General features: G+C 42.2%; 1 protein-coding gene across 1 annotated transcript in view; it reads left to right on the top strand.

Annotated features, from left to right (window-relative positions):
- Positions 1–2,844: 2,844 nt before the first annotated feature.
- RALA (RAS like proto-oncogene A) overlaps positions 2,845–14,166 on the top strand; it is a 90,607-nt gene continuing 79,285 nt past the window's right edge. Inside the window, exon 1 of the mRNA XM_003268969.4 lies at positions 2,845–4,255. The gene's annotated coding sequence lies outside the window, so the exon portion shown is untranslated. The remainder of the gene's footprint in view (positions 4,256–14,166) is intronic.

Genomic DNA, 14,166 nt, shown 5'->3' with positions numbered 1-14,166 from the left:
CTCACAACGTGTGTTTGGGTATGTTACTTGACAATTGTAGTGAATTTTTAAGTCTTTAAAAACTAGTCTCAGAGCGCTAGTCTTTCAGCACTCTGAGCCTATTTCTTTCAACAATTTGTATCTCACAAAATTGTGAAAACAAAATGAAATAGTACCAATGTCAAGGTGTCACGGAATTTTTTTTTCTTTTTTGAGACAGCGTTTCATTTTGTTGCCCAGGCTGGAGTACAGTTTAATGATCACAGGCACTGTAGCCTCGATCTCCTGGGTTCAAGGGATCCACCTCAGCCTCCTAAGTAACTGGGACCACAGGTGAATGCCATTATGCCTGCCTAGTTTTTTTTTTTTTTTTTTTAATTTTTTTTTAATAGAGATGAGGACTACCTGTGTTGCCCAAGCTGGTCTTTAACTCCTGTATTCAAGCGATCTACATGCCTCAGCCTCCCAAAGTGCTGGGATTACAGGTGTGAGCCACCACACCTAGTCATGGTGTCATGAATCTTATAGATAATGCTCATAACTCTAATAAATAATAAAACATGTCTTTGAGTTGATTTTTCACCAGTGGTGACAAATAGCTATTAACTAATTACCTTTTTATCTGGCCCTAAAACACAAAGAGGGCTTGTTTGTCATTGTTGTTCCCAGATGTATAGTTCATATACATTATAATTTTATAAATTGGTATATAAGCAAGTGTATAAAAATAAATATGCACATTATGTAGTCACGAATATATTTAAATGTTTACATTATGCATACACCTTTCTGAAGGAAATACTGAAGTCACCAATTTAATGGAAAAAATGTTTATCTACTTTAGGGATAGATATTGGACAAAACTTCACAAGTCTATATATTTCATTACATGTTTCTGATTAAACAGTGATGAGAATGACAGAGTCTCACAGGAATGTTCAACTTAATTGTGTCAAATATGTAACTGTCTATAAATTCTATAGGGACTGTTTTATTCTATGGGGACATGAGTAATGTTTTTAATACAAAATTCCAGTTAACTGACTGGAGTAGACTAATCATTAATTCTAAAACATGCTTCTGGCAAATCCCTATCTACCCTGTATTTTCCCCCAAAGCATATATTAGCTATGAGTAGCATGAATATAAAAGTTGTGGTTACCAAAACTTCTTTTTACTTCCCTCTTTCATTAACTATATTTGTTAATACACAAGATTTGATCATAAATAGTAAACAGTCAATTCACAAGAAAAAAGATCTAAGTGTATTTCAAAACAGGATCCTTCATGTTCTTTGAGTAATCCAGGCAGCAAAGTCAGGAATGCTCATGAGTGCTACTGGATATTAGTGCTAATTATTAATAATATGTACTTACAATTATGCCCTTTCATCCAAGTACCTCAAAGAGCTTTCATAGCATTAATTTGTTATTTCCTATATCTCTGAGAGGCGGCTGATAGAAAGTTATTATTATCTCTATTTTACAGTCAGAGAAACTAGGGCATAGAGAGGTTAAGTGACACTGCTAGGGTCATACGGTGAACAACTGACAAAAAAGGGACTCAAGCTAATTATTCTCATTTCCTGTTCAGTATATTATCCATTATATGGTTGTTCAATACACCTAAATGCTTTTTTATCCTAGACAAATTGAGAATACTGTATTTAAATAATCTAAGATGTAAGTGAATGAGTTTCTCATTTTTTTGCATGTTCAAAAATGCTGCTCTACAGGGATATAGAGTTAAAAACTAAGAATTAGTCTTTGGCTTGCAGCTGTAGCTATTATTTATAGGGCTTTTACTATTTGTAGTTTTCTGAAGCTCTGCTCAAAATGAAGTATTCTATTTCTGACTGCTTTATGCTAGGTTAGCATAGCTGTGAGCCACCAAAAAGCAGCTGAGACAGACTGACTAATGAATTTGAGGTTGTCTTTCATTGCGTTCCTATTGCTCACTCTTCTTGAAGTCATCCTCCTTCTAGTTCTCCATTCAGCAGGTATTTGTGCAACCCACCATCCTCAACCTTAGCCTATGGCCAGCTTAACTGTTGTCAATGATTAAATTTAAAATATTTTATTGGAATGGAGCAATTCCTACAGAATAAAAAAGAAAAAAATTAAAATATAAATATAGATAATATTTCATTTTATGAGTTAATGATGCTATACTATTAATAGTTACCACTGTTACATCCAGTTTCTGCTAAACCTGATCTTTAGGGTCCTTAGAAGACCATTAAATATTAGAGTATTTGTCTATGGATGGACACATATCACCATATTGGGTTTTTTAATGCAGTATTTCAGTAATTTTCCCAAGTAAAGGCAGGGAGAAAGGAGAAGTGGTTTTGAAACTGTGCTCAATGATGTAAGACTGCATACAGCTTGGATGTGGTAATGTAAACCTGTGGTGTTTCCAACTTCAGCCCAGCTCCTCCCTAGAGCTCTAGACCCGTATAGCAACCACCATTAGACAGCACCACTCCTACTTCACTCATCAACTCCAAAACTGAACTCATTTTTTTTCTGCAAAAATGTCTGTCCCCTCCCAGGACTCATCCTAACTCTCCTTTACCTTATTTGGTAAGATACACCCTTATCCTGCCCCTCCCTCAAAGCAAAACAAGGCATCATCATTGCCTCTTCCCTTCTCCTATCTGGCAGCTGCCCCTAGCAACCAATTATCGTTGATACGGCCTCTTGAATATTTTAGGAATCCATCTCCTTTGGATGCTCACTACCACTCACACAGGGTCCTTAAGTTTTCTTTTATTGGCTTCTGCAATGGCCCCTTGTGGGCTCTCTGCTTACCCTTCTCCTCTGCCCCCCCACCTCCACCCCCCAAGTTATCTGTCCTCTACCAACAGAAGAATAGCTTATATTGTAATCTGTCCACTCATTGCCTCACCAAGGTAATGATTCGTGATTTGGCTCCTGTTTTCTTCTCCAGCCTCATCTTTTTCAGCAACCTAAGTTTGAACTTTAAGACCTGTAATTATTACCCATCCTTCTCAACACATTATTTGTCCCCGTGCCGCATCTCCTTTCTGTTCGGATCCAGATTTGCCATCCCACCCCTATTTTTGTAGTAGAAAATGCCTATTTATCTTTAAAACTCTAACTTACAGTTAGTAAAGCTATCCATTCTTTACGCTGTACATCTTGATATACCATACTTCCAATAGCAATTATTTGCTTTCATGTCTGTCTGCCCACAAGACTGGACATTCCTTGAATGGCTCATACCAGGAATGTAGTTGGTACTCAATCTGTGGGGAGCAAAGAGAGATAAGCGAACAAATGTCAAACATAAGAATCTGTAGCTGCTAACTTAAATTTACAGATTTAGTGAAACTACTTCTCACAAGCTACCAAATCACAGTGCCATGGGGCTGCAAGATGATCTCAGTGCCACACCGACACCTGCAGGGTCGCAGGGGGGTCCGACACCCCTCAGAAAGAACTCGCAGACCGTCCGAGAAGGCGAATTCTCCAGGGGGTCAGCAGTTAGATGAGGCCCAGGGCAGCCACGAGACCCTCCAACCAGGGCGGGCAGCTGACCCGCCTCCTGGGATTTGGCCCGCTACAAGCCACGTCGCCAGCTCAGCTCTGAATACTCCCGGCCACGCCACACGAGCGGCCTCAACCCTGAGACGCCCAGGGAACATGAGCTGACCCTCTAGAAGCAAGATGGCGGCCTCCGTTCTCCCCTCCTTCCCCCAAGAACCCCCTCCTGGTCCCCAAAAGAAAGACAAGGACACCGCGGCGACGACGCCGAGATCCGGGAATCTCCGCGAGGCCCGCGGCCACTCCCGAGCCCCCGGGAGATGACTTCACCTCGCGGAGCTCAGAGAGCCGGGGGTGGGGCCGTCGGAAAGACAGCGCGGACAGCCCTCAGCTTACAGGGGGCGGAGGCCGAGCAGCCTGCGCCCTCCGAGCCATTGTTCTCCGGCCCAGGCCCATGATCACCCTCCTCTCAGCCCACGGACAGGAAGTCGCTCCCCAGCTGCCCCGCCCCCCTCCCCAGCGCCCCGGAAGTGATCTGTGGCGGCGGCTGCTGCAGAGCCGCCAGGAGGAGGGTGGATCTCCCCAGAGCAAAGCGTCGGAGTCCTCCTCCTCCAGCCGCCCAGGCTCCCCCGCCACCCGTCAGACTCCTCCTTCGACCGCTCCCGGCGCGGGGCCTCCCAGGCGACAAGGACCGAGTACCCTCCGGCCGGAGCCACGCAGCCGCGGCTTCCGGAGCCCTCGGGGCGGCGGACTGGCTCGCGGTGCAGGTGAGCGATGCCCGCTCGGGCCGCCCGGGGAGGGACTGAGGCCACCCGGGCGGCGGCGGGGGTGTGTCCGGGCGGCGACGGGCCGAGGCCCTGACGCGGCTTCGGGCTGCGGAGATTGCACACATCCCACGTTCTGCCCGGGGACGAGCTGCGAGATGAGCCCGGCTGGAATCCGGGGCACCGCGTTCGCCGCTGTGGGGCGAGTGAGCCCCCGAGAGCGGGCGGCTGCGGAGAGGTCCCCCGCGCCCGGCAGCTCCTCTGAGTTGGCCTCGTCCGAAGGTCACCCCGCACCTTTCGTCCACGGCGCCCAAGTTCCCGCCCGGGCGGTGCCCGCGACCTGGGGCAACCCGCTGCCGCCGCAGTCCCCACGCCTCACTCCACCCCTCTCTCCTACTTCCCTTTCTTTCCACTCCTTGCCTGTGCTGGAGCTGCTGCTTTTTAAGCATCTCCGCCAGGGTTTTTGTTTGTTTTGTTTGTGGGGTTTTTTTTGCCAGTTAAAGGAATGGTTTTTCAGACTTAAGTCATTAGACTCTCCGCACTGAACTGAATACCTGGCCTTGGGCGCTTGCACAGCTTTAGCCCATTTTCAGGTAATCTAGCTTCTAATATGAGGAAGAGAATATATTTTGGGAGAGAGGTGTTTCCTCTGTGGTTCGTTTCTGAAAGATTTCCAGAAGTGGAAGATGTGATTGGCATGCTTTAGCCTGGATATATGTGTTTAAACAGTAGACGGGGGTGACGGCACACAGGGGTGGCAGTGTTGTTTCAGGATTTAGGGAGAATTAGGGAGTTAACTGGCCTGTGCTCAGAAACGATGTCCAGACTTGTAAGAGCTCATCCAAGTGTCGCTGAGGTAGTGTGAGAAGTCCCGTGCCACGCCCTACGTGGCAAGCTGAAAAGCACCTAATTTACAAATTGTGTGGTGTGTGGGGGGAACAACCTTTATAAAACATGTATCATAAGTTAATTCTTTTCCAGGAAGTAAATTGCAACTTTAATAATATTCCAGAAATTGGATAACAGATTTCATTAGTAAACTCTTACAGTATGTTTATTAATGCATTTCAGCGTGTCTTATTAGCTCATGTTTTTCTGCCTCTGGTAATACAGTATTATTCTAAACTGACTCCTGTATTAAAATAATACACTATTATTGTAAAATATTATCTGAAAACACCGTTTTTTGACCTTGGATTTCTTCCGGGCAGGAGCCATGTCCTACTTGTGACTGTTTCTATGCAGTGTGCCTTGAACATAGAAGCTGTTCACACATTTCTGCACTGAATGAATGAATGTATAGGTTATCTCACAGTCACCATCCAGGAGTTGCTTATTTTTGTTGGGCTAGGCTGTTTGTTTTGTTTTAGGTTCTTGCCACATACAGACTTTACTTCGTCTTTCATTCTTGAGCAGAGTCAAAGAATTCTTTGCCTTCCAAAACTATCCTCCTCTGAAAGGTTAAAATTATATTAAAATTGTGCTGGGCATTATAACTTGTATTCCAGTGTTAAATGCTTACTACTTGAGCATATTCAGAGTTAGTAGGAAGAGATTGCCTGGTGATACACAGCAAGTTTATGTTTGGGGTTGATAACTGTACCCTATCTTAATGAAAAAGAGGAAATTAGAGTTACCACTGTTTGGATAACGTGGTGCTTCCCAGAATGCTTATAGTGGTTCATTCTTCCCATGAATACACGCAATCCTCTGAAATCCTGATGTGACCTTGGCATGATTTACCAATAGCCTCTTTTACATTTATTTTCCAAGATCCAGATGCTGTTCTCTAGTGTGTTCGCTGAGTGTGCAATAATATGGATCATTTATTTTGAAGCAGTACTTCATTACAACACTTTCTTCACAGGGCTTTCCAAAGGAAGAAAGGGCTAATTATAGAAAAGAATCTTGTCTACCATTTGTGAGGGAATATTTTTGTCTATAGATGGTTGGATTATTTTCATGTTAGGGAGGTTCAAATAAGAAAAAAGTGCTGACGTTTTCTGTCCTCTCCAAGTATCTGGTGGTGGTCCTGCACTGTTTTTCCAAGCTTAGCTTCTACAGAACATAAATAAATGTACCAGTGTCAATTCTTGTAGATATGCATATCAGTGTAATATGCATTTGTATTCTTTAGTAGATGAGTGGCAAGGACAATTACTTTTAAAATACTGGAATAAGAGGCTGTGAATGTTAATGAGGAAAAAGATTATTATTTTGAAGGAGACAGTTTATGATTTTCATTGTTTTATAAAATATTTTAACTCTTAGACGCTAAGGAGAGGGAAGCCAGCAATTTCTTACCTCAGTGACGTTACCACTATACAGAGGTTAGATTTTCTTTCTTTAATTCAGAACCCTCTTGGTAATAAGAGTTCTCATGTGTTGATTGCCTGCCGAGCACTGTGATAAGAGCTTTACTTAAATTGTTTCTAATCTCCACAACACTTCTGCAAGACAGGTAGTTTTCCCATACTTTATTAAGGTAAATTGAAGTTATTTGCCAGAGGCTAGGCACCTAACTTGTGTGTAGTAGAGCCTAGATTTGAAAGTAACAATTGCTGAGAGCACTGAGTAGTATTGCAGTTAATCCTAAATGGCTGTGGAAAAGGCAGTTCTGACTGAGCTGAAACTGGAACTTCAGGAAGGCGAAGATACTGATTCCTCTCTCTTGGACATCAAGTGTGGCCTGGGGTTGCCAGTGGCCCTGGCCAGGTGGCCTCAAGCAGCAGCCATTCTTCTCTTTTATCTTCAGCGTGCCTACAAATACAGTGTTATCACCATCTGTATGTGCCATGATGGAAAAATGGTTGGGCATTGTTCCTGTAGGTGTCCTGGTAAAGTATTTGGACTCAGTTCTGGTGTTTGATTAGTACTTTTTAAAGTAACAGAGTCGTCCCTATTTGAGAGGAATACCATAAATCTATTTGTAGTGACCTTTCCTTGAAATCACATTTTTTTAGTTCTTTCTTTCACTAATGGAAATGGGGGAGAAGCTATGGGGGACAGTAGAAAGAATGGTAAAAGAAGCAGAGATGTGCTTGGTCTGTTTTTAACTGTTTGAGACCATTAATTATTTTCTCTGAGTTTAAGATGGAGGCTTAAAGGTGGCAGAAGTCTCGTAAGGGTTTAGCTGCTATTTAGTGCTGGTAGAATGCTCTTCCCTCCTTCTAAGCCTGTGCACTTTTTAAAATGCACTTTTAAATAGGCTTAATTTGAAGAATCTGTCCATCTCTCTCTCTCTCTTTTTTTTTTTTTTAAGATATACCCTTAAGTAAAAAACAGCTGATTATCTGGCCCCCATAAGTAACAGTTATTCTGTTTTTTCTTTAAGACATCTTTCTTATTACCTTATCGCATTCATAAGGATTTGGGTTGCCGTATAGAAAAAAAGAAATTATAGTTCTATGGGTTTCTAAAAGATGTATGAGTAAATTTTAGATGAGAATTTGCATCTTTGATTTAATTACACGTGAAGATGATGACTTAGTTTCTCAAAGTCAAGAGGGTAGTCTTTACAAGCCAAAAAAGGCATGCTTCCATAAAATGATACTATTCTTAAAGGCCTTCACAGCTAGGGTCCTATATTAGATGCAATAGATGTAACACTGGCATACATAATCTCCTTAAAGTCTGGAATCCAATTTTTTTGCTGAATTTACTTTTGAAACTAAATGTCAGGGTTTGATAATGTTATTTTGGACAATAAGACACAGTTAGATTATAAAATGGCTTATACTCCCAGATTTATTGGGAAGGTGGGCAAAGATCCCCTAGTTCCCAAAAGAGTATGATTATGGTCATCTAAGCCACAGGATCTGTTTTCTTATGTAGTTGAGAAGCTAAGATAGTACTCCATTGAAAGTGGAGGTTGCCACACTGCGTGACTGAACACTGAGTTCAGCTGTCCTGTCTAGATATTCTGGATTACTACAGCAGCCTTTTAGCATGTGGTTGGAACCCATCTGATACTTTTCCCATTCTTGCTTGGAACAATGGTGATATTTCTCTGCTTAAAAGCCTCTTGTGGCTCTTTTTTGCCCATTAATAAAATTCAAACTCCGTTTATCCTTAATCATATACAAAACCTTCAAGATGTGCTCCTTACCTAACTCTCTTTTTTTCCCCTTTATCTTTCATGTTTTTCATTTTCTTTCTTACCTAACCCTTTAGCCTTATCTCTCTTCTTGGATGATCTTTTGTTCTACCAATACCCAGCTTCTGGAATGCTAGTGTTTGTTTACTCAGTCCTCCATTTCCTCTTCCTGGAATTCTAGCCTCTCTTCCTTCCCCTAATCTAGTATACTCCTACTGGTCCTTCAGAACTCAGTTTAGGTTATAATTCTCCAAAAAATTACAATTAGGTTCTCTCTCTGGATCCCATCCCTCCAAAAAAAAAAATGGGCTGGTTGCTTCTCTTATGTGCTGTCATAATATCTGTTACAGCTCTTACTACACTGGAGAGAGTACTTTCATTAGCCTATTGTAAATTTTGTTGACAACAATCCACAGTAACCTCATAACTACATACACACACATTCTTTCTCTCCCTTAAAGGCCTTCTTCATAGGCCTTTATCAGGCAAGTGCCCAAACTTTCTCAATTCATGGCACCCTTATTATCGCAGTAATTTTTTTCACAGCATCCCTAGGTCAGAAGAAACACCTAACAGTTTAATTTTTTTGTCTTATTTTTTTGAGGCGGAGTCTCGCTTTTTCACCCATGCTGGAGTGCAGTGGCGCGACTTCGGCTCACTGCCACCTCCACCTCTCAGGTTCAAGCAATTCTCCTGCCTCAGCCTCCCGAGTAGCTGGGATTACAGGCACATGGCACCATGCCTGGCTAATTTTTTGTATTTTTAGTAGAGATGGGGTTTCACCATGCTGGCCAGGCTGGTCTCGAACTCCTGACTTCGTGATCCACGTGCCTCAGCCTCCCAAAGTGCTGGGATTACAGGCGTCAGCCACCACGCCTGGCCAGTTTAATTTATTAAGTAATTAGGTCTGAACAACTCAATAAGTATGTATCTCCTAGCAAGTCAGTAGCTATGTGAAAAGATAATATACATAAACTAAAATCAATAACTTTCATTCTTAACTGCTGTCGTGTATGTACCATAGTTTTTTCAACTAATGTCCTGTTTGAACATTTAAGTAATATCTAATATTTTGCAATTACAAGTGATGTTACAGTGAAAAACTTTGTGTACATGTATCTTTGTATTGTTGGAGACACCTCTTCAGGATAAATGCATATGTAGAGTTGTTAGGTACTGTCAAACTCCTCATCCTGTGGGGTTATACTATTTTGGATTCCTACCAGCAGTGTATGAGAGTAGAGTGCTTATTTCCTCACAGCCTCACCAGCAGTGTTTTGTCAGCTTTTGAATTTGTGCCAATCTAATAGGTAAGAAATGGTATCTCAGTGTATTTTCCATTTGTACTTCTATTACAAGTGAATTGAACATGTTTTCATATGTTTAGGGGTCATTTTAATATTTATTTTTATTGTTCATATTATTTGCCCACTTTCTTTTTTCTGCTTTTTCCTTTTCGAGACGGAGTTTCGCTCTGTCGCCCAGGCTGGAGTGCAGTGGTACGATCTCTGCTCACTGCAACGTCTGCCTCCCAGGTTCAAGCGATTCTCCTGCCTCAGCCTCCTGAGTAGCTGGGATTACAGGTGTGTGCCACCATGCCTGGCTAATTTTTGTATGTATGTATGTATGTATGTATTTATTTATTTATTTATTTTGAGATGGAGTCTCGCTTTGCCAGGCTGGAGTGCAGTGGCGCCATCTCAGCTCACTGCAACCTCTGCCTCCCAGGTTCAAGCGATTTTGCTGCCTCAGCCTCCCGAGTGTCTGGGACTACAGGCACGTGCCACCACGCCCAGCTAATTTTTTGTACTTTTAGTAGAGACGGGGTTTCACCGTGTTAGCCAGGATGATCTCCATCTCCTGACCTCGTGATCCACCTGCCTCTGCCTCCAAAAGTGTTGAGATGACAGGCGTGAGCCACCATGCCTGGCCCTAATTTTGTATTGTTAGTAGAGAAGGGGTTTCACCATGTTGGTCAGGATGGTCTCAAACTCCTGACCTCGTGATCCATCCACCTCGGCCTCCCCAAGTGCTAGGATTACAGGTGTGAGCCACCATGCCCAGCTTTCTTTTACTTTTCTTATTTTTCTTTTTTTTTTTTTTTTTTTTGAGAGAGAGTCTTGCTGGACCCTCCAGACTGGAGTGCAGTGGTGCGATCACAGCTCACTGCAGCCTCAGCCTCCAAGACCCAAGTGATCTTCCCACCTCAGCCTCCTGAGTAGCTGGAATTATAGGTGCATGCCACCATGCCTTGCTAATTTTTGTATTTTTTTTTTTTTTTTTTGTCGAGATGGGGTTTTAACATGTTGCCCAGACTGGTCTTAAACTCCTGGGCTCAAGCACTCTGCCCACTTCAACTTCCCAAAATGCTGAAATTATAGGCATGAGCCACCATGCCCGACCAATTTGCCCATTTTCTATATGACTTTCAGTCTTTTTTCCTCTCAGCTTTGAAAAGTTCTTTCTATTTAAGAATATTAGCCATTTAACTTTGGCATATGTTGCACATATTTTTGCTAGTCGTCTTTTGGCATTGCTTGTGGTGATTTTTTGCCATGCAAAAGATTGTTTTTGTATAGTCAAATATATAAATTTTAAATTTACTGCATCTGAAGTTTTAGTCATATTTAGGAAACTTCTTACCTTCAGGTTATAGAGGAATTCACACATGCTTTCTTCTGGTACTCATATAGTTTCATTTCTCACATTTAGTTCCATTCAGAGTTTATTTCTATGTACGATATAAGGAATGCATCTAATTTTATCCTTTTCCAAGTGGCTATCCAGTTGCCCCAATGACATTTATTTAAAAAAGAAAAAAAAATTCTTGTTCCTTGTATATGCAGTTGGGTATATTTTTTTCTGTTGGATTATCTCACCATTCATGCACCAGTACCACATCATTTTAATCATAGAGGCTTTGTAGTGTGTTTTAATGTTTGGTAGGGCTAGTCCCCCATTATAGCGCTTCCTCTTCATTGTTTTTCTTGCCTTCTTGTATGAATTTTAGCATCAATTTGTCTAAGTCTATGAAACAATTCATTGCTGGTTTTTTTTTTTGTTTTTTTTTTTTTGTTTTGAGACAGAGTTTTGCTGTGTCACCCAGGCTGGAGTGCAGTGGTGGGATCTCAGCTCACTGTACCCTCTGCCTCCCAGGTTCAAGCGATTCTCCTGCTTCAGCCTCCTATGTAGCTGGGACCACAGGCGTGTGCCACCATGCCCAGCTTATTTTTTTATTTTTAGTAGAGACAGGGTTTTGCCATATTGGCCGGGCTGGTCTCAAACTCCTGGCCTCAAGTGATCCACCTGCCTCGGCCTTCCAAAGTGCTGGGATTACAGGCATGAGCCGTGGTGCCTGGCCTCATTGCTGTTTTTATTAGGATCACATTAAACTTATGCTAACTTATGAAGAACTGACATCTTTTTTTTGGGGAAAGGGTCTCCCTCTGTTGCCCAGGCTGGAGTGCAGTGGTGCCATCATAGCTCACTGCAGCCTTGTACTCCTGGGCTCAAGTGATCCTCCTGCCTCAGCCACCCAAGTAGATGATAGTACAGGTGTGTGCCACCATGCCCCACTAGAGAATTGACATCTTGATGGTATTGAGACATCTTAACCTAAAACAAACAATGTCTTTTTAGTTTTTACATATTACTTTTGTGTCTTTGAGGAATAGTTTATAGTTTTCTTCATACAAGCTTTCAACATTTCTTATTCCTAAGCTATTTTATCTTTTTTGTTGCTATTATAGTTTTCTTATCATTTATGTATTTTAACTGGTTATTGTCCATGTATACGAATATTGTTGATTTCTGCATATTTTCCTGCCATCTTGCCAAATTGTTACTAAGTTGACTATGTTAGCCTCTTTTGCATTGCTATGAAAGAATACCTATGACTGGGTAATTCTTAAAGGAAAGAGATTTGTTTGGCTCACGGTTCTGCGGGCTGTACTGGCATGACACCAACATCTGCTTGGTGAGTTGAGGCCTCAGGAAGTTTTTACTCATGGAAGAAGCGAAGGGTGAGCAGGTGTGACACATGGCAAAAGAAGACTGAGAGAGAGGAGGGGGTTCTGGGCTCTTTTAAACAACCAGCTCTCATGTGAACTAATAGAGTAAGAACTTGCTCATTACTGTGAGGACAGCACCAAGCCATTCGTGAGGAATCTGCCCTATGACCGAAATATCCCCCAACTAGGCCCACCTCCAACATTGGAAATCACATTTCAACATGAAACTTGGAAGAGACACACATCCAAATCATATCAATTACTTTGATCATTGCTTCTCTCAGACTTTCCAGATATACTGTCATGTCATCTGTAGTTTTTTTTCCTTCTTTTCCAGTGTTTATGCCTTTAACTGTTTATCTTATCTAATTGCATTGACTGATATCTCCAGAACATATTAAATAGCAGTGTAACAGTGTCTTTAATAGAGGTACTGATTGCTTCATTGTATTATCTTCACCATGGATATACAAATGTGTACATTTCAACCTAGATAATAGTTTGGCTGTGTATATACCTTGCAAGGGTTGCACAGTCCTTTGCTGTGTCTTCAAGAGATGCTTATGGAGATTGGCTGGGCGTGGTGGCTAAGGCCTGTAATCCCAGTACTTTGGGAGGCTGAGGCTAGCAGGTAGCTTAAGCTCATGAGTTTGAGACCAGGTTGAGTAACATGGTGAAACCCTGTCTCTACAAAAAGTACAAAAATTAGCTGAGTATGGTGGTGTGCACTTGTGGTCCCAGCTACTAGGGAGGCTGAGGTGGGAGGGTCACTTGAGCCCAGGAGGGGAGGCTTCAATGAGCTGAGATCATGGCACTGCACTCCAGCCTGGGTGACAGAGTGAGACCCCATCTCAATTTTTAAAAAATTAAATTTTAACAAAAGATACTTAAGGAGATGGATGTGGTAAGAAGCAGGAAAGGTCAACTCTCCTAGTGCATGGTAGCAAAATATGGTGCTTACCATGATAACTGCTCCATGGTTTCTCAGTTTATACAACCAGCCCTGAGTTTTCTTGCTTCTCTACGCAGTTTTCTGGATTTCATTTTATTTTTTACCCAGCTAGTTATAGATGCCACAGGGTGACCTCCTTTTCCCTTCTAGGCTAAAGCTGTCATAGGTCTATGAAAATCTAGGGATTCCCTTCTAGGCTTCATAGTCTTAAGTGGTGTGCGTGCTTTGCACTTTGCAGATGAGCAAGGCTTGTTTTGTATTGATATGTTCCTGCTTTGACTTCTTGGATTTCTAGATCATATAGCAAGGTAAATATTAGTCTGTTCTCGCACTGCTATAAAGACATATCTGAGAATGGGTAATTTATAAAGAAAAGAGGTTTAATTAACTCACAGTTCCACATGGCTGGGGAGGCCTCAGGAAACTTAAAATCATGACAGAAGATGAAGCAAGCATGTCTTACATGTCAGCAGAAAAGAGAGAGAAGGGGAGAGAGAGAATGAGAATGCATGAGAGTGAGCAAGAGCGAGCATGTGCACGCAAGAGCAGGAAAAACTGCCTTATAAAACCATCAGATCTCGTGAGAACTCACTCACTGTCATGAGAACAGCACGGAGGAAACCGCTTCCATGATCCAGTCACCTCCCACCTGGTCCCTCCCTCAACAAGTGGGGTTATGGCGATTACAATTCAAGATGAGATTTTGGTGGGGACACAGCCAAACCCTATCAGCAGGTTTGTAATTAGATGAGTTTATCCTTTGGGGGGTAATCCTAGAGTACATAGCTGTGGGTGGTTCTTGACAAGTGTGTAAGGCCTGGGACATCTGGCTTTGAGGCAGTTCTTTCTCCAGGTT

The sequence above is a fragment of the Nomascus leucogenys genome, chromosome 17, assembly GCF_006542625.1.
Source record: "Nomascus leucogenys isolate Asia chromosome 17, Asia_NLE_v1, whole genome shotgun sequence".
NCBI classification, from domain to species: domain Eukaryota; kingdom Metazoa; phylum Chordata; class Mammalia; order Primates; family Hylobatidae; genus Nomascus; species Nomascus leucogenys.
Note: the sequence above shows the minus strand (reverse complement) of the source record. Positions and strands in the feature narration are given on the sequence as shown.